Source organism: Euprymna scolopes, chromosome 7 (assembly GCF_053919585.1).
Source record: "Euprymna scolopes isolate OS-2025 chromosome 7, ASM5391958v1, whole genome shotgun sequence".
Classification (NCBI taxonomy): Eukaryota; Metazoa; Mollusca; class Cephalopoda; order Sepiida; family Sepiolidae; genus Euprymna; species Euprymna scolopes.
This window is the reverse complement of record NC_136488.1, coordinates 88,926,807-88,949,108: the sequence shown is the minus strand read 5'-3', so window position 1 is coordinate 88,949,108 and position 22,302 is coordinate 88,926,807. Positions and strand designations below refer to the sequence as shown.

The 22,302-nt window shown below is 34.9% G+C and overlaps 1 protein-coding gene across 6 annotated transcripts in view; it reads left to right on the top strand.

The window, feature by feature from the left end:
• The window catches only part of LOC145279823 (protein phosphatase EYA1-like), a 1,162,399-nt gene that overhangs the window by 227,236 nt on the left and 912,861 nt on the right, over positions 1-22,302 (top strand). For all 6 annotated transcript variants that reach the window (XM_080131218.1, XM_080131213.1, XM_080131219.1 and 3 more), the window contains exon 2: positions 9,134-9,187. The gene's annotated coding sequence lies outside the window, so the exon portion shown is untranslated. The remainder of the gene's footprint in view (positions 1-9,133; positions 9,188-22,302) is intronic.

Genomic DNA, 22,302 nt, shown 5'->3' with positions numbered 1-22,302 from the left:
AATCTACCGACTTGAAATTTGATATATAGGATATTCAGACATGTGGAAAACTTTTTAATTAGTTTTCATTAGGCCGTTAACAATACAAGATGCATGGCCTCACGGCTGCATATTGAAGAATCTGTTTTTAAGTTATGAGAATTTTCTTCATAACCACGTGCAACAAGACAAACCTTCCTTATCTTTTTGTCATTCATAAATTTTTTTATTACCATCCATCTTGTTGCCCCATGTGAGGGGACACATTCATATGCTTCAGGAACTTTCATGTTTTCCAATTTCTTTTTCTTTGCACCAATCACATCTTGTCCTTGTTCTCCATTGCTACCCTCTGTTACTTGTGAAAGTTCTTTCCATGGGTCAACATGACCCCAATTGATTCAAAGAGGATCTTCGTTCTCTGTCTCTAGCTTTATAATGGCTATATTTTCCTTGTTGACTTAAGTTGTGTGCTCACAACCGTTCTTTTCTTTCACATATCACTCCTTCTCAATTTATATTCTACATCTTCTTTTCTACAGGGTGGGGCAGAGCAACTTGCTTTTTTGTTTTAATTGATATTCCAAATAAGCAAGTTGCTCTGCTCCACCTGAACTTGGTTTTATACTCTTACTTTTCCCTTCTATTACTATTAGAATTATTGTGTTGTCCTTCATCTTTCTCCCCCAACACTTCATTCACCTCATTTGAAGAATTTGTATTTTCTTTATTCTTTGATTTTCGCAATTCCTTGTCTAGCTTCAAGTGACGTGGATGCATCCTGAAAATATTCGTTAGTTTTGCCTAGTAGACATGGTAACCTGCTCAAATCATTTATCAACATAAGTCCTTACATTTGATCTCAAAGCTGTCTGAATTCTTTCCCTTTAGTGTCCAAGGTTTTTCTCATTGTTATCATTGTGCTTCGTAGCAGTACTAGTATCCGTCACTTTATATAAAAATTTTGGGTGATTTTCCAGAACAGCTACCAAGGGGTGAAAAAACTCAATACACAACAAATAAATATTACCAAAGGCAAGTTAAGTTACTCTTTTAACGACCGGAATAAGTTTATGTTTTAACTTATTAGTATGTTTGTTTTTTTACTTAAATATGCTTAGGTAGTTCAAAGGCTGTTGAATTAGGACAAAAACAAAATGGTGGGCAAATTCGAACCATAGTGATCCTCGATAATCGTTCAAAAGTCAAAAATTATATCCTAATAGAAACACATGTAATAAATGTCGCTAATCTTGCTAAAATGTAATATATTTGCTCCTTTTACTAGACGATACAGAACAAAGAAGAAAATTTAAATAGCAATTACTGAAATCGACTTAGGCAATTAAAGCTTCCTCATTATCATAGTGATTCTTTCAGTTGTAAACTGTTTAATAAATCATTTATGTTGATCTCCATGAAATCGTTTTCACCCATTTATTTCTTCATATTTATGTCTTACTACATAAAACACTTTACAACAGTCTTTTCTACTCAAGTTTAGAATAGCATTGATTTGATTAAATGCGTTATCTGAATGGACGCATCGTATGGGTATCCATATTGTATTCCTAATAAATTAATTCATATTATTTCCTCGATTTTTTTTAACTTGTGATAATGTTTCGAATTTCGTTGCTATTGCCAACAACCTCTCTGACCAAACCACTTCTCAATCTCTGAACACGTTTTATGTAAGAACTTTTAGTAAAATCATTGAAATACTTTTTAATTGAATAAATGTGATTTGACCCCCCCCCTCCTCCCCGAACGTTCAAGTTAAAAGCCGCAACCATGAATCATCTCTTTGGTCCCGGCTCAATTTAAGTAAAGTTACACCCAGCGAATACGGCTTCCAGGAATAAAGCGAATAAGATAAATTCACCTATAAAAATCTGTATTAAAGGGAGATAACTATGAAATTATTTCTATTGCCAATAAACATTTTAAAACATGATTGATCTGCCCAGGACTATCTGCTCAGACAACAATAATAAACTGGAAAATTCAAAATGTTAGATGCCACCACAATTTGCTTAGCCACAGCCAATTAACGCTTCCTTATTCATAGTAGACCGTTTGGTGGCAAAATTGTTAAATAAATTATTTTAGATTGTTACTCTTTGTAGAATTGTTTTCATCCATTTTTTTCTTCATATTTCTGCCTCACCACTAATCGCACTCTTTTCACATGTGCATAGAAACTGCTACTGACAGAGCTTGAACTTTGTTCCCCTTCTTCGATTTTCTATGCCAATAAAAGGTAAATAAGCGTATATGTTTCTCAACATTTGGTTTTCATGTTTTTTGATACTGACTAAATTTTTCTGTGTGTGAGTTTTATTTAAAAAAAAAAAAAAAGGATTAATTTCGATAAAGTTTTTCGAATAAAGCGATAACGCATTACTCATTTTTCTGGCGTCACTTTCTTCAGCTGAAAAAATATCGCTGGCAAAATACTCTATTGAAATTGGATACAAAAAAAAAAAAAAGCATTGGTGTGGGAGAATCAGATCTGTTTGAATCGAATTTTATTTATTTTTCTTTTATATAAAAGAATTTTCATATGGAAACTCTGAAATTAGATCTATTGGAGTATTTTTAGTAATAAAAAGTAGATTACTTAGAAAAAGATTAATTTTTGTTTTGAGTATATCAAATATTGCAGTTAATTTTTTTTTTTACTTATTTCGTACTTTAATCGATGAACTTGAAGGTCAAGATTTTCAAACTCTAGTACAGTTCACTTTGAACTAAATTCATATACAGCATAATCATGTTGACACACCGGTTCCCGCTGGATCACCGAAGTTAAGCAACGTTGAACCTGGTCAGTACTAAATGGGTAACCATTTGGGACTTTCAGGTGCTGTATGTGTTCTCCGCTTATCTCGACATTGTTTCCAGTCGTCCTGGTCTTCTCCTTGCCACTGGACTCAAACAGTGCCGATTCAGGAGAGGTGTGGTTTGTGATTGCGCAACCCTTGCCTCACAATTACATTTGCTACTGCCCCTAATGGTTATCCTTTGTCTTTCAAGACTGAACGGAAGCATGGGGGAAACTGAATTTGTCCATTCAAGACTGGTACTTGTCTTTATAATTTTCTATGTAATTAGATGTAACCTGACCCACTGGATCACAACCACTACAACTATTATTTGAATGCAAATCACACCAAACAAGGCATGAAGCCATTTCATGTAAGAATTTTAAAAATAATACTCCTCAAATATCAAAAACTAGGTGTTATATGAATAGATTTTGACCCCCAAACAGCAGTTCTTCTCCTTTATCAGAAACTTCGACCATTTTGGTTTCATTCCAGTATTCATCAGCTGTGACAAATTTTTACCACATTTTCCTTGCATAACTAAAAAAATAAGTCACTTTATTATTTCACTCACTTGGAGTTCTTACACAGGTCATCATCAGAGATTACTCACTGATAACAACTGTTGGTGTTTCCCAGAGTTTGAATGACAACAAGTCTCCCCAGATTTCTAGTACTAACCACCTCTTTCGATAACCTTTGCAAATAAGTTTGCATTATCGCAATTGTTGTTTACCATTGATTTCTCGTTGGTAGCGACCATTGGTCATCACTGGAATTTAGGTAGCAATAAGTCTCTCCAATGTCCCAGTCCCTTCCGCACTTATCCACTCTTTGGTCTTTCTATCCTCCTTCGTCTTTTGACTATAGTGCCTTCTGATGCCAGCACTACAATTTTTGGGGAGTAGGGGAAAAAAGGAGGAAGGGTTATTATTATTATTAATGTTATTATCTGCTCACTAAAGGTTTTCACACAGGCTATCATCAATGATTGCTTACTGACAGTAACCTGGAGTCCGAGTGACAACAAGTCTTCCCAGATTTTCAGTGCTCTCCACTTTTGTTAATCATTGCAAATGACTTTGTGTTATCACAACAGGAACTTACCATGGCCGTTGGTATTCCCTAGGATTTTGGTGCCGAAATGTGTCCCCCCAAAGTCTGTGTTCTTTGCGCTCTTCCATTTGAGGTTTGTTTTGTGCTCAACTTCCTTGGTTTTTCCATCCTCCTTGACCCTTCACAACTGGCGTCACCATTTGTGGTGGCAGGTGGGGGTGCAGTGAATATTTTTGCACTTTTAGATCACGTGATCTCATATAATCAATCATACTCACTAGGAGTTCTCATGCAGTTCATCATCAAAGATTATTCACTGACAACAACCGGTGGTGTTTCCTGGAGTCTGGATGACACCAAGTCCATTCAGATTTCCAGTACTCTCCATCTTTTTCAATAACTTTTACAAATGTATTGTTGTTATCACAACAGCCGGTTACCATTAATTTCTTGCTGGCAATGATTATTGGTCTTCGTTGGAGTTTGTGTGGCAACAAGTTTCTCCAAGGTCCCAGTCCTCTTTGCACTCCTAGTGGATGTCTGGTGAGTGCTTTTTCTCCTCAATCTTTCCATCCTCCTTGACTCTTGACGACTATTTGGTGTGGTGCAAGTTGATGCCAACACTACATTTTTTTTTTTATATTCTTGAGTTTATATAAACAGTATAATTTTAAGGTACATATCTCTCTTATAATAGCGTCCAAATTGCTTCAAATAAATAGCCTAATGAAGTTATGTTTCCGGCTTCAGAGCATTTATTCTGGTTGGTTGCATCAAAATGATCAAATGAAAGAATCAATCCACATTATTAATTATTGCCTATATTTTTCTTCATTATTTTACACACATTTTCAACTTAGACTGAAGACTGTTTTTCATTGTATTTGGCTGCTCATCAGAGATAATCTAATATCAGTAAAAACTGACAGTGTTTTGAAACAAATATATATATAAAAGAATTGAAAATTAAATGTTTTTAATGTTTTATTAATTCTTTGAATCTTATATATATTGATAAGATGGTATGACGTTAAGGGAAAAAGAAAAGAAAAACCTATAGCACTAGAAAAATATCAACATTTCATCCCAATTTTCGTGGGACTTTCCCAAGATGATAAAATTATATAATATATATATATATATAAACAATGATGAGCTGAAAAACTTTTAGTACGAAGATCTTTCAGCTCATCATGGTTTTCACTTAATTTTCCTTAATCATTTTATCATCCTGAAGTCCTGCAAAAATAGGGATGAAAATCGATATTTTTCTAATGCTATAGTTTTTTTTCTCTTTATATATATATATATATATATATATATATATATATATATATATATATATATATATATATATATATATATATATATATACTCCTATGAATTTTCTTTTTTTTTTTGTGTATCGATATTCATATTAAAAATATTTTTCAATCTAAAAAGAAAATACAACTTTGTTATATATGTGTCATGGAATTGCATTCACTAGCAAAAGATCTAGCTAATTTGCATATTCTTTTAAACATTACTTTTAATTAATTCCCTTTTAGGTTTTTTTCGGTTTTCTTATGGGATGATCATCTTTAGTTAACTATTACGTGCAATTATATTCATGCAGATATTCTACATGATTTATACTTGTGTAATATTTGTGTAAAAAGGTTATAGTAAACACAAACCTATTTCTTTGTATATTTATGTATGCGTATATATATATTTGTTTAAAAACATTTGCCAACCTAACTCTTGTCAGTTTTTGGTCTACAGACATGAAACTTAATATATAGGGTATTCGAACACTTTATATTTGGGTTTTAGTTGAGAAAATCGATGCAAAAGTGTGAAAATTCTAAAATGGGAATTTGCCAGGTGATGGTCAAATGACGGCATTATGAATATGAATGCATAATGTAATAGCTATTGGTTCATGTTTTAATTTTTAGCCTTGTAGCGAACATATCCTCATAGCTCAAGATATTAACGTCAAAGGAGAAAGTAAATCGTAAGCTAAATGTTTTGATTTCGATTCTTGGTGATGGCGCATGAGTCATTTTTTTTTAACTTTTTAAATCATTACTATGTATTGGGTCCAATATAATCTATATATATAAAAGCGAAAATGTATGTATGTATGTATGTATGTTTGTGTGTCTGCTAAAACCTTTTGACCGAGGGAACAAAAATTCACAAACTTGGTCTCATATGAAAGCCCCACCCTCCAGACGACAAATATCGAAAAATTGGCCCAAACGGACCATCAGAAGTGCGTCAAGTGATCGATTTTCTGCAGGGGGGGGGGCCAAAAATGACATTTTAATGTTAAACATTACATATTTTTAAATCGCCCCCCCCCAATTTTTTAAATGCCCCAAAAAATACGGGCGTCAACTCTTCTACATAAAATATACACGGGGCCGTTTATTTTGGGTCAACTTGTATTTAAAACCCGCTGAGTCATGTCACGTGATCTTGACGTCAGCAAGCTGGAATGGCAGTCTGAATTTAAAAAACATTGTTGTTATCGGTAAAAAAAAAAATTAACCCTCACACAAGCTAAACTATCAACTTCTACGCTATGACAACGTTACCAAAGTTATTAGCACGTTAAAAATAGCTAGATACGATAGTTAAACGAAAAATAACAAGCCAAAAATATGAAGTAAAAAAAAATACGCTTACAAAAAATATTAACGATTGAAGTTTTTACAAGAAATAAACAGCCAGACGCCATTTTCTTTTTTAGTAACACTCTTCAGAGTAAGGAAGACGAAGTGAGAGAGAGAGAGAGAGACATACACAAACGCAAACACAAAGAGAGAGAGAGACACACACACAGATAGAGAGATGTCTAGACAGGAAACGAAATACGTAATTTAATAAACGCTAATGTGAAGTAAAACAAAAACAAAAAATAAAATACTGCTACGTCATCTCGTAACGCCCCCCCCCCGCGATGACCTCATTTAGTGGCTATCTGTCAATCAAACCTGTTTCACTCGCTTTATAAGCCTTATTTTAACACTATAATCAATTCCTCTTACTCTTGGCTTAGACGGTTAAGTGGTTCGAGTTTGTTTCACCTCCGCGTCAAGGCTCCCGGGTTCAATCCAGCCTCACGACCAAAACTATTTTTTTTTCTCATACATCTTTAGACACGTGGGCAACGTTTCTTTATTTTTTTTACCTCGCTTATTCTTTAGTTTACTTCCCCCCCCCCAATACACACAGCGTTTTTTTTTTTCGCTGTTTTTTTTTTTCTTTCCGATTTTTTTGTCATCGTTTCAAGGTTATTACTGACCCCCCCCCCCATACACACACCTACAACACCCGGGCAACGCCGGGTACCCCCCCCCCGCTAGTATAATAATAAATACAAAATCTGCATTAATAAAAATATCATGTTTAAGCATATTTTACGACCGGGCAATTCCGGGCGGCTTGCTAGTATACCTTAATATATATATATATATATAGAGAGAGAGATATGCAACTACTGAACTGATTGAAATTAAGACAAAATTATTATTTTACGTGCTGCATAAGAAAAATCTCCACTTTAAGAACTAAGAATGAGAGCAACAAAAACAGATGATATAATTAGAGTTGGAAAGCTTAAGTGCCTGTAGGCAGAGTTTTCGATGATTTTATGGTAAAATTACAGATAATGAAATCTCTTACTTCCTTGAAAATATTATTTGACATGAGAAAGTAATTAAGAATTATTTACTAGCATCCTCTTCACCGGTTAATAGATTATTTTCTTATGTGATAAATACATCAGATTTTATGCAACCAAGCAGTGAATATATATATATATATACACTTCAAAATAATGAAATGCAATAAATCTACTAGTATGCAAAGCCAGTGATTATCGGTCTTACAATATATTATTAGATGTAATAATTGATATAAAACAATCCCAGCTAAATACAATTGCTCAATATACAAGATAGAGTAAAAACAAAAAAAAACTGTATATTAGGTATTTAAGTTTTTTGGATTTGAAGAGGTTAATTTTCAAATATAGAATTTTTATTGTATGCAAAACAAAGAATACATTTTAACAAGATATTTCCTTAACCCATGAGTTTTTGATGTTTATTCATCTCCTCATAGGAAAAATATCAGCAAATATTATAAATGGTTTTCACCTTATTTGCTAAAGGTAATAAACAGAAAAATCAAGTTTTTAAATCATTTTAATTACATAGAATGAAGGAATTTTGATATCGAGGCAGAAAACATGCATTTTGGATTTGAAGTTCAATATCCTTTTTTCTGCCTCGATATACAAAATTCCTTTATTATATGTAGTTAAAATGATTTAAAATGACTTAGAAACTTAAAAAAACTGGTGAAACAACAATAACTATGAAGATGAAGATAACAATTCACAAAAATTCATGATATCTTACTCTTAACTAGAATCATTTCAGTCACCACAATACCACATTTACCTTAGGAGTCATCCTATTTAAGATATACCCAAATTTAGTGGAAATTTTATTTTTTCATAAACATATTTATATACAAGAATTTCATTAGAATAAAACATGGAGTGAGGAAAGAAAAAAAAAAATTAGGATTCAAGACCCTCTCAACCATTATTAATTTTTTTTTAAAATGTACACTGTTTTTCTAGTTTGTTTAAAACTGACAACAAGCAACTCAATCTCTAAACGACAATGAGATCCAAGTGGGAGAAAAGACAACAGGAAATGGAGTTTGGGAAATAGGTGGGATTTTTCCAAGACAAATATAATCTGGGAGAGGTCGATACTACACTTTGTTACTAATTCCACAAACAAAGCTTCTTTCTTAGAACTGCACGCCTGTGGAACTCTCTTCCGTTGGCCTGCTTTCCAGCTGACTACAATCTGATTGTCTTCAAGTCTAATGTAAACAAGTTCTTGATGAACCGTCCCCCTAAGTAATCCAATTTACAAAATTCCCACTACTTATGTTTACTACACTATAATCACATTGACTAATGTATACCCATTGAGTGGCCCCCGGGCCTTGATAAGTGGTGATTCCTGTGTAAAAAAAAAAAAAAAAAAAAAAATGTTAATAGACTGAAAAGCAAGCAAGTTAGTTAAAGACTGGTGAAAGGAAGTCAGGGTATGAGCAGTATCCTCATCCAGTTTAATTTACTCTAAATAATTAATCCGATTTGGGGTAGGGAGTGAATGAATTAAAGAGTATTTTTCGATCTGTTGTAATTTTTCAAGTGTAATTTCAGTTTCCATTTATTTTACTTCCAGACTTATGCTGAGTATTTTTGCGGCACAACAATTGGATATTACCGATCAGTTATGGTATGTGTAATTTACCTTTATTTTTTTCCTTCTAGGATTATTCTTATCTGTAATCAATTAATGTTCCGCTGAGCTAGCACCTGTCCTCTCCAAACACTTCAATAAATGCCTTGCCTGGGTATGGCTTCCCTGATATCTGGAAAATTGCCTCTATAGTACAAGTATTCAAGAATTCTAGCAAAAGAACTGACTCGCCCAACTATCGCCTGACCAGTCTCCTGCCTCTTCTTTGCTAAAATCTTTGAGTCATTACTCAATGAAACACCAATCCACCACCTCGTAAATGCTAAGTTTCTTTTTGTATGGATTTAGGCAAGCCTGTTTTACTTTACTGATATTTTATTTTTTTAAGCTGGAAATAATAATTATTAGATCTGGTCGTCGGGCTGAGATCACAGTGTAGTATCTTTTCTGATGCTGTACTTAAGTTAATTTGTCCTTAGTCAATATATATATATATATATATATATATATATATATATATATATATATATATATACGACCCCCACTCTGTATCTGTAACTAAATCTAAACGCGGATTCCATGAACAAGCTTCTTTTCCAGAACTGCCCGCCTGTGGAACACTTTTCCATTGGCCTGCTTCCTGGTTGAATACAACCTAGTAGATTTCAAATCCAATGTAAACAAGCTCTTGTTGAGCCGTCCCTATGAATAATCAAATTCTACCCAATTTAATTTGCACCCAATTAACAATTACTACACTGCCACCTTACATTCATTAAGCCTTATCCTCGAGCGACCTTCATGTCTTGATAAGTGGTAATTTTCAAGTAAAAAAAAAAAGTAGGAGAAAGCCTTCTATATTAAGGCAGTTTTTATTTTTCTCTACTTCCAGAATGCCCTTTTTTTTTTGAGGTGGTGGGGGGGGGGGTAGTTTACCCCCGCATTAAAAATGACCTTGTGTCACATTTTGTTCTTGTGGGATAGCAAATAAATACGAATACCAATAAACTCTTTAGTCTAACGCTCTTCATTAATTTGCTGTAAAGTCAGTTCTCTCCATCACTCTAAACATGTTCTCACGTATGGGACCGATCTCTCTCTCGAAATGTATCAGACCACGTATGCAGTTCTGTTGTCATATTTGGGCTGATGAATCTCGGTTCAATTTAAGGGTTCTTGATGAGATGCGAAATCGTATTTGTAATTTGATTGGCCACACTTCACCTCTGCACCCTGTCTTTCTCACAGACGTGATGTTGCTGTACCCATTATTTTAAGTAAATATTATTATTAGAGCACATATTATTCAGAATTGTCTGATCTATTACCTGCTTCGTTTCTTCAACCTCGTTTGACTTTTTGGTTTAGCGGTCTTCATCAATTCACATAAATTCACAATATAACGAACTGATTTTTTTTTAATTAATTATTACATCTATTTTTAAAATGACTCTGTAAACTCAACCTTTTATTATATGTCCAAGTATTGTCTATGATATATAAGTAGAATTATCAAAATAAATTGTACAATTTAACTAGTTTTTATATTGTAATGGCAACCATCTTGAATTCATAATGAGGTTGACCATCTGCTCATGAAAAATTGTCATTTTTTCATGCACATATTAGCATTAACTGAATTTATTGTGTATTTTTGTGCTTTTACACATTATATTGTTGCATGTAGTATCGTGTGCGGTTTCATACATGAAAGTAGGCTTTTTAATGTTATTGTCAGTACAGCACATTTCCCAACTTATGCGTAATGTATATATTTTTGACGATTTTAAATGGTGTTTAAATCATGTTTCAAATAAAACAACCAATCGAGATCGAGTATTTTTATAGAATTGACCTATCAGTATCAAGCATTTCAACCAAAAAATATCAAATATTTTACAGTGCTATGCGTTTGTTAATAAAAAAAAAAAAAAGAAATAAACAATTATTATTGTGGACTGATTTTCTATTTTGGTCATTGGGATGCAACTAACCAATATACACACACACACACACACACACACACACACACACACACACACACACGAGTGTGTTTAAACTTCCTGTTCTTGTTCATAATTTTACATTGAGGAAACAGCCAAATTTGTTGCAGGTGTCCGAGCAGATTTATTTCCATCTTTATAATTTGCAACATTTTAATAACTCGCATCTCTTACCAGATGTGGATGCTGTTTATGCCAACCGGTGAGTCGGTTCTTCTGCATCTCTAAGGGCCATGCATATGTTTTCTTTTCAATTCAGTTTTCTTTTCCAATTTGAAACTGGCTGCACACACATCCTTTCATCATTTCTTAAAAGATGAAAATACTTTATCATAACTAGAAATAACATGCTCTCTCCGGTTGCATATTTCGTCTGTACTATGCCGTCTTCCCAAATGAGAGTGGGGGAGGTAATGCCTTGGCGGATTGTATCATGATGAACGAACATGTATTAGTTTTGTTCCATGACAGGCGGAGCGAATGCCTGGGCAGATTGTGTCATGACACACGAACATATACTACATTGTCTCCCCGAAGGAGAAGGTAAGTCCTGGGAGAATAGTAGCATGATGAAAGAACGTATACTACACTACGTTTCACAGAAGGATGTAATGCCTGGGAGGATGATTTCATAGCAACAAAACATATGCTACACTCGCTTATCCTTCGTCCAGAAATGGGAGATGATCTTATGACAACAAAACAGATACTACTCTATGTATTCTATCTTCATCCTCTAAAACATAAAAAAGGTATCATTGCAATAAAACACGTACTACATTACACTCCATTCCTCAAAAAAGAAGACGAGGTCATTTCTGTGAGAATCGTATCGTCATCACAGAATAAATACTACATTATTGGGTGGTATCATGATTACAGAACAGGTACTATGCTATATTCCTAAAATGAGCACTAGAAGATAGTACATGTATAGTAAATTGAATTGGGAATTCAAAGAATGGTTATAGTATAGTTTCCACTTCAGACAGGCAGATACCAAATCTCCATCAGTAATAGAAGTAGTAGTATATTTTCAACTTCAGACAGGCAGATATCAAATCTCCATTAATAATCGGTTTGCAGTAGTGAATGTTTTAATACCTCATTTCTTTAGATTTTCTTTATGAAGTTTTATGGTGGGATCCTTTTATCGATACAGTAGATATTTCACTGCTGATGCAATTCTCTACCTATATAAGAGCCAGGTACGTCCAAACATGGAGTACTGTTGCCACATCTGGGCAGGAGCTGCTAGAAACTTCTATCCTGCCTTGATAGAGTTCAAAATAGACTTCATTGCCTAGTAGGGGATGCCCTTTTCTCTTCCCTGCAACGTCTTTCTCGCAGAAGAGACGTCGCGAGCCTGTCTGCTTTATCGTTATTTTCATGGTAAGTGCTCGTCTGAGCTTCAATCTATGGTCTCCCCTCGCCAAACTTTCACGAAAAACACTCATCTAGCTGAAAACACTATCAATAATTTCCCCTACTCTTTATCTGTGCCTAAACCTAAACGTAGGTTCCATGATCAAATCTTCTTTCTTAGAACTGCACGCCTGTGGAACTGTCTTCCATTTATCTGCTTTACAGCTGTCTAAAATATGGTTGTCTTCAAGTCCAATGTAAACAAGTTCTTGATAAGCCGTTCCACTTAAGTTTACAAATTTACCGAATGTCCACTACTAACGATTACTATGATTCTGATGCTGTACACTCTTTAACCCTTATCCTCGTGGCTTTTGGGCCTTGATAAGTGGTGATTCGTACGTAAAAAAAAACTATTGTGTGTGTGTGTGTGTGAGAGAGAAATATTAGTTTATAGGGGAGCTAATATCTATGAATTCTAATATTATTGACCGATGCTTGAATTGCAATAATTTATCTGTTTATTCTTTTTCTTCTTTTTCTTTTTTCTTTTTTTCTCATCCTATTTCTTATTTTTTATTATTTCTTATTTTTCTATCTTCTTTCTTCTGTTTCTTCTTTTCCTTTTTCATCTTTTTCTTTTTTGTTCTTTTCATCTCAGTTTTCTTCCATATAATAACGTGTATGGTCCTTCAGATTGTCAACGTTTCTCATTCCGAGCTTTGAATCTGGCAAATCGATATTTGATTCTGACTAGTATTTTTTTTTTTTTTTTTGTGTTTCAGAATATTTAAACTGTGAATTAATAATTGATATCATTTGGATTAATCAAACTGCTTTTCTCATCTAGAATGTTATTTGCAGAAGCCAAAGTGATGTCCAACCTTTTTCAATTATGTCTTGTTGAACTCGGGAATCTGTAAGAAATTTTTAACCTAACTCTTCTATTCATATTATTTGGATGCTTCAAACTACGGTTCTCACCTTAACCGTTATTTCCACAACGTTTCGGTCAATGAAACCTTTGACCTTCTTCAAGTGAATCATTTCAAACTCTGGAATCTTTCTGCCGAACTCAGGGATTCCGAACAGAATTTCGAACCCTTTATTCAACCCTTGGGGGTAACATGCTCTCATTCTGTCCGCCATGACTGAGTAGAAATTCTAAATAATTCCCAGTTTTATCTAAAAAATTTGGAAACCTAACCCCTTATTTATTTCAGAGGTTAGATTGTTCTTATTCTGTCAGCCATGACTGGATAGAATATGTACGGTTTTACAATTTATTCTTAGAACCACCTATAATATGGATTGAACCTTCAACTCCTAGAAGAAAGTCACTTAAACTAATTATTTAACAACTTTGTCCCTTGTATCACATATTTCACTTGGTCATATCTGATGAATCGAGAACAATATACCCCCATAAAATAAAAGGTTCAGTATGAAGTTTTACATTAGGATTTCTGAGTTTGATAAGACGCACCTGAAGAAGGTCGGAGATTACATCAGCCAAAACGTTGTTAGAATAATATCCAAGATAAGAACAATAGTCCGAAAATTTTAAATAATACTAATCAGCGATTTAAAAAAAATTTGTGCCATTCTACAAGAAAAAAGATGTATTTCGATTGCGTTTCTTTCTTTTAAAATACACATTCTCTCTAAGAAGATAGTTAAAATGGAGACATATTTGAATGACTCTGGCAGCAGTAGCAGCTTATGACATTAATAACATAAAACTTTTACACTACTTTATCTTTTCAGCTTTGACAAAATAAAGAGAACACATGTTAAAAAATATTCAACTATGTATTTATTTAAAAAATACTTGTATATCATAATAATAGGTAAACAGATCCTTTTATTTCAAACAAAAAATTAAAATACTGTTTGAATGCAATGCTACGAGTGGTTGATTGGTAATCATGAGAAGTGGATACTTTTCATAAGTTCAATCTCGTCTATTAACTCGTTTATTCAAAGAAAATGGTTCTGTGTCTTGTAACTGGACTCCAGCAGTCCACACTCAGAATAGTGTGCGGATTGTGTAACATTTACTTTAGTGTAAACTTCTTTTGTAAGCAGCAATACTTATTTAAAATTTAACTTATTTTCAAAACAAAAATTACAGAAAAATTGTTTAAAAAAAAAAAGCCAACTCTTTATGATATACGTACCTATCATGGAACGAAGATGTTATATTCCAAAAATCATGTAAATTGATAAAGTAGTACTCTTACTAAGAGTATTCGTTGTCTCTTGAGATTGATAAGAGGTATTTAAAGCTGTGTTGTTGATGTTTTTTAATAGTATCGTAGTTGTGCCGTTGATTTTCATTCTCCCCCCCCCACCTTTCTCTGTCCCTTCGATGGCAGACACGTATATGTTGCTTTTATTATGTAGATTATCAGTTATTCAGATTAAGTTTCTCATAAAAATTAAATTATATACAGGATTATTTTTTCCTTTATCTTTTTTTATTATCAGTTTATTTAGATTAAGCCTCCTTTCCTTTGCTCATGAAATTACATTTACACACGTGATTTGCTTTTTTCATACACCTGACTAGATTCTCTGGGCCTAGATAGTGTATATATGCGAGGAAGGTGGGCTCTCTCTACTATGCTAGAAAGTTACTTATGCCTGAAAGTATCCTGACTCTCTGTTCCATCATTCGCCTATGTACGGAGTATTGTCATAATTTCAGAGCGTGAAGAGGCGATGCCTAATTTACATTTCTGAGACTGCTTTAGTGTGCACTCTCGTCTGTCCGTACCAGGTGTCAGTTATCCACCGATATATACAAGAGGAATTCATTTGTAAATGTATAGTTTTGGCTTTCCACTGCAAGGTTAACATCTCACAACACAGCATCAAGCTCAGCTTAATTTATATGCTTATCCTCATGCACTACTCCGAGCCAGCTTGTGTCTTCTGCCATGGAATCATTGCTTTCCACAACTACGCCTGTGGCAATGAAACTAGCGTCTATCTACACTGTAACATCTTCTCCAAAGATATACCAGTCACATATCCCTGGCTCGTCTTGTGCTGCTCTCAAACAAATGTTTTCGATTATTCACGCTAAAAGAGGGTCTCGCACTTCGTCATCCCATTCAGTTGTCATCATATTTACTCTCTGTTTTACAAACATTGTGGTAACATGTAACCAGCCACACACCGGTAAATGGCTAGTCAGTTTCCCGCACACTGAAAATACAATTCGGCAAGTAAATCTATCGGGCACTGCTGGAAGGTCACTTCCATGCTGTCATAACAATTTTCCATGCTCCTCCTGGACATGTAATCCCAACATGCATGAGCCCAGTCACAGCTGGTCTGGGATCTTGCTTTCAAGACCAAACTTCACCACATGTTCCTTGACACGAGTTGCAGAACACACTCTTTCATTCATAAAAATGTCAAAGACGTAGCCATGTTTATGGTCTTAACCTGGCTGAGGACAATATTAACAATGGCCTCATATTATTAAAGGGGCAACCTTAAGCCTAAATCTGAGGCAGATAAGACAATATCATGTCCCTTGTTTTGAATGGCGAAATAGATTTGTCAACATATACTTGCAAATAGGCTCAACGTAAATTGAGCACTGCAATGTTTGGTCCCTGCTGTCTCTATTCTCTGCACATGCACGTACTCAATAAGTTGCTGATAATCCATAACACACTTTCCGTTTGTTCTTCTGCACAACAGCCATGAGGGGGTTTAGACCTTTTGGAGAGCCAAGTTCGTCCTCAGGATATGGGAGCAACCAACCATTATCGATCCACATCTGCAGTTCACGATCATATTCCTCACGAATTAGTGTTGGGGCTGGTTACTCTACAAGTCTGTTTCTCAACGTAAGTGGAGGTTAGTCACGAGCCTATTTCCATGATGTGGTTCACTTCGAAGTGTTCTGTTCATACTCTGGAGAAATCAGGTTTGGTAATGGTGATAGCAGCAAAATTGGTCTTGCTGAAATGTGGAAAAGGTACCTCACCGGCACTAAACACACTACTGCTTCCAGTCACTTGATTATATCCAGCTTAAGCAATAAATCGAATCCCAGTAAGAATCCATCCACATCTAAGACTTCTATGCTAATGCTCAGCGCTGCACCAAGGTTCAGTTGCACCACTCCTATTCCACAACATAAGTGTACTTCATCTGCGGTGAGCATAGGAGTCACTTTCTTTATTTATTCCTTGCCACATAACTTGCGGACTAGTGACTATGTGCATCCAGTATCAACTAGAGCTGTACTTGGTAGTCCATTGATGTGAACAGTTATAACCGGCAATGTGCCATTTACACCAGTTTGTGAGATGAGATTGGCGCTGAATTTTTGCCCCCTTGCTTGTTTCCCCCCCCCCCGGACAAAATGTAGCAATATGCCTATACCGCTGACATGTGATATTTTTCCGAGACTTGACACCAACATCTCTTTAATTGCTTGTTTTTTCCCCACTTCAAGCTAATAAAATTATTGCATGTAAACGTTGTTACTTATTTTAAATATATTTTTGTAAATATTTGGGAAGTTTAAGTCGGACGGCCCCGGGATTAAATTTGGTGTTATGTTGATTGATTATTCTATCTAAGAGTAGGATAGACATTTCTTTAGTTATGGCGAAAAAGAATAACCAACTGTAACGTCGCAGAGGCAAATAAACAAAGGAAATAAATTCGAGTCGGCATTTTTTTCTTTTTTTACAAGAGCATTTATTACTGTTACTCTCTTGTCTCGACACCACTCTTGCTGCTACATGTCCATCTAACCTGGCAGCATGTTTCTCTTTCTTCCGACCATATGTTCGCCACAGCCGGCTCCTTCTCACGTTCGCTTTACACGTTCGTCTGCTTCGGTGTCAACGTTTTCGTGGTGTTTTTTTTCTTTTTCTTCAAACACAAGCCCGAGCATGCTTACCAATTTGCATACGTGTTCAAACGCTGCTCCTGCTGCTAATACAATCACTTGCCATCCATCCTTCGGATGCGGCTGCTATTTTCATATGCACTCTATTACACAACAACACATATTTGTGCCTGATTTGTTAGAAAAATTTTTGAATATTTTTATCGCAAATAAATAATTCAAAGTGTACTATCTTTTCTCCATATTTGATGTTAGATGTTCTCATATAATTAGCTCTCTTGAAAAAAATCAGAATACGGACGGACATAGAGAGAAAGAAAGTGCCGCTTATATCAAGAAAAGAATAGTAATGTTAGTATTTTCCGTATCTTCACCCCCTCCACATAAAGAGAGAGAGAGAGAGAGAGAGAGAGAGAGAAACGGGCGTGCTGTGAAGTCCAGTACAAATTGGATGGAAGTAATTTTTGGCCGTATATTCATATGCTCTCCTCAGCACCGAATATCATCTTGTTTGATTTACACGTGCTCTGTCTAAAAATGATCCAAGTCGATGTGTCTAGGCTGAGCGAGCCTAGGGGTGAAAGTAATAGACTGACTCACACATGGAGATGAGAAGAAGGGGTGGGGCAGTGCCTTTAAATAAAACCCACTTGGGATGATAAAAATAAAATTATGAATTGCTATAATTTAGAAAGTATACAAGTGCATTTGAAGGCGCACGCGCGCACACGCACACACGTTTGTTTCCATTAAATCTCGCGTTTATTTTATGAATGTTAGCAAATGCATATGGATTTCGACATAGGATCGAATAGTTTAACATGTATATCACTGCCATGCTTATATACAGTGTCTCACAAAAGTGAGTACACCCATCACATTTGTTCAAATATTTAAGTATACCTCTTCATGGGACAACACAGAAAAAAATTTTTTTTGACACAATCAAATATAGTCTGTCTGCAGCATATATAACAAACAGTTAATTTATTTTACCCTCAAAATAACTCAAAATATAGCCATTAAAATCTAAACCCCTGGCAAAAAAAGTGAGTACACCCCTTACAAAAAGTGTCAACTCTCAATATTTTGTTTGGTCACCATCATTATCCAAAACTGCCTTTACTCTCCTGAGCATGCAGTTTACCAGAGCTTCACATGTAGCTCCTGAAATACTCTTCCACTCTTCAATTACGACTTCGCAGAGCTGGCAGATATTTAGTCACCACCAGACATGCTTAAGGCCACCAGAACCAAACAAATTAAATGTCCTCTCATCTGACCATAGGACATGGTTCCAGTAATCTATGGGCTTTGTTGATATGTCTTCAGCAAACTGTTTGCAGGCTTTCTTGTGTATTGCCTTCAGAAGAGGCTTCCTCCTGGGGTGACCACATTGCACACCAATTCAAGGAGTACAAAGATAAGTGTGTTATGCTTACAGTCAGACATGGTGGTGAAAATGTCATGGTCTGAGGCTGCATGAGTTCTGCAGCTATTGGAGAGTTACATTTCATTGAGGGAAACATGAACTCCAACATGTACTGTCAAATACTGCAGTAGAGCATGATCCCCCTCTCTCCAGAAACTGGGGAACAGAGCAGTGTTCCAGCATGACAATGACCAAAAACACACATCCAATACAACCATTGCTTTACTGAAGAAGCTAAGGGTAAAGGTGATGGACTGGTCAAGCATGTCCCCAGACTTGAACCCAACAGAACATCTTTGGGGCACCCTCAAGCAACAAATGGATGTATACAAACTCTCAAATTTCTGCCAGCTCCACAGCGTCGTAATTGAATAGTGGAAGAGCATTCCAGTGGCTACATGGGAAGCTCTGGTAAACTGCATGCTTAGGAGAGCAAAGGTAGTTTTGGATAATGATGGTGACCAAACAAAATATTGAGAGTTGACATGTTGTATGTTAATGTAGAAAACTTTTCGTAGGGAGTGTATTCACTTTGTTGCCAGGGATTTAGCTTTTAATCATTATATTTTGATTTTTTTTAGGAGAAATTAAATTAACTCTGTTATATATGCTGCAGACAGACTACTTTTCATTGTGTCAAAAAATATTTTTTTCAGTTTTCTCCCATGAGCAGATATACTTGAAGAAATGTGAGGGGTGTACTCACTTTTGTGATATACTGTATGTATGTATGTATATATATATATATATATATATATATATATATATATATACACACACTCTTAGAAATTTGTTTTGTGTATTGATACTCATATTAAAACCTTTTTTTCTATTTATTTAAAAAGAAAATACATTTTTATATATGTGTCGTGGAATTGCATTCATCTGCTAAAAATCTAGCTAATTTGCATATTCCTTTAAACATATATTTTAATTAATTCCCTATTTGTTTTTCCGGTTTTCTTATGGGATGGTCATCTTTAGTTAACTATTACATGTAATTATATTCATGCAGATATTCTACATGATTTATACTTGCATAAAAAGGTTATAGTAAAAACAAACCTCTTTCTTTATATATTTATGTATGTGTAATATATATATATATATATATATGTATATAATTTATTTAAAAAAATTTTGACTAGCGAACTCCTCTGTCAGTTCTTGGTCTACAGACATGAAATTTAATATATAGGGTATTCGAACCCATTTGAGTGTTAGCCAGGGAAAATCGATTCAAAAGTGAAAATTAAAGAAATGTAATTTGCCAGGTGAAGATTGAACCACAGCATTACGAATATGCATGCGTTACGTAATAGCGATAGGTTCATGTTTTAATTTTTAGCCTTGTAGCAAACATGTCTTAATAGCTCAGGCATTAACGTCAAAGGAAAAAGTAAATCATAAGCTAAACGTTTTGGTTTCGATTCTCGGTAGTGTCGCACGAGTCATTTTTTTTTAAACTTTTAAAATCATTCCGATATATTGGGTCCATATAATAATAAATACAAATATATACACACACACACACACACACATGTATATATACACACATATTTTCTGAATGTGTGAAAGAATATATAATTATTTCCACTGCCAGACAACATTGCAACCAGCAAGAGCCACAAAAGCCAACACACCGGAAGTCCAAGACTCGGGCTTCGCCCTCATTTGAGCTCATCAGTTAGACACATCCGAACTCAGGATTCAAAACCCGAGCCTCTTGCATGCGAGGCAAGTACTCTACCAACTGAGCAAACGCGCCGCACACAAGAAAGTCTTATTAACTATCATAGATAAAACAAACCGCAAGGAAATCCGACAGTGGAATGCACCTACCTTCGTCTCCAACAAGGAATGTGATCATCGCAATCAGCCTTAACCTAAGTCGATGTCTCACTAGTAGGAATTTATACTCTCTCTTTATACAAGCCTATCCTAAGGAGCAATAAGCATTTTCAGTCTTGGACTTCCGGTTTGTTGGCTTTCGTAGCTCTTGCTGGCTGCAATGTTGTGTGGCAGAGGAAATAATTATATATATTTATTTATTTATAAAAAATGACCGCTCCTTTTTTTTCCTCAGTATACACCTCCAAATACCTGGGCAACGCCGGGCACCCATACTAGCATATATATAAAAGTGAACGTGTCTGTGTATCTGTCTGTCTGTCTATTTGTCTGTGTGTCTGTGTGTGTACATTTCCATACGCAATAACTCTGTCAATTTTAAGTCTACAGACTCGAAATTTGATATACATGATACTGAGATTTGGGAAAATCGAGGTAATCGGTTTTCGGCCAGAAATTTGGCGATTAAGTGTCAAAGTTCAATGATTTGTCTTTTGAGAACTCTACCAAACTCCTCCGACAATTTTTGGTCTAAACACTTGAAATTTTAGATATAGGTTCCTTGGACATGGGTCTAACTTAATAACTTGATTTGAGCCCCAAAAAATAAATTTTAAAGGGTCATAATAGGGGTCAAAGTTAAAAAAAAATTGACCGCTTTTTTTTTTCTTTTTTTTTTTTTTGCTCAACATAAACCTTCAAATACCCGGGCAACGCCGGGCTGAAATGCTAGTATATATATAAATTAAATATCTCACTTGTATTTTATGTGATACTCAACGAAAGTTATGTTATCTATTCCATCTATGCAATCCACATACGTATTTTCACTTATCAAAACAATTTATTATTTTCATCATACGTATAGGTGGATGATTGTAGACGAAATGAAAACAAAACATGCCGCCGTTAAAGTGTCAGTTGCGAGATAATGACACCAGTAATGGCTGATTTGCTCCACAGCATTCTATACGAAGGTACTTGTCCATGTTGGTTAGCAATTCGCCGGAAAATATGTTTACCTTTCAAGGTATTCACTCGCAATCTACGTTGCACGATATCAACTTTCAGACATTTTTTTTTTTTACCCAAGCTGTTAAACATCTCAAGTATACCACTTTTTTTGTCATGGAAGATACTTTTTCCTTTAATTTTGTATGAATAAATTAGTTTCGTTGCATTTTTCTCCTTGTTTCATTTCTGATTCTAAATGCTATTTCTAATCCCATAAAACTATCGGCTATATAGTTTTGTGCCTATAAGATGCGCTTTCCGTAAGTCTCCCGTTTGAAATAGTGTTTTAGTCACGGTTAAGTTTCAAATACTATGTATTTGATCCGTAATAGTTGAGTTTTAAATAGCATTGTTGTCTGTAACGGATTCTGAATTTTTGTGTTGAAGATTGATAATTCGTATTACTTTAACTATTCAGACGAATTTTCTCATGTTGATTGTTATTTTCACAACGTTTCGGTCGATGTAACCTTTGAACTTCTTCGGGTATATGTTGTCCAATCCGGACATCTGCAGGGAATTCCGAAGGGAACCCTTTATTATGTTTCCGAGTTTATGAGATGGGGATTAGTTATTCTTATCTGAATTCTTCAGACTACTTGAG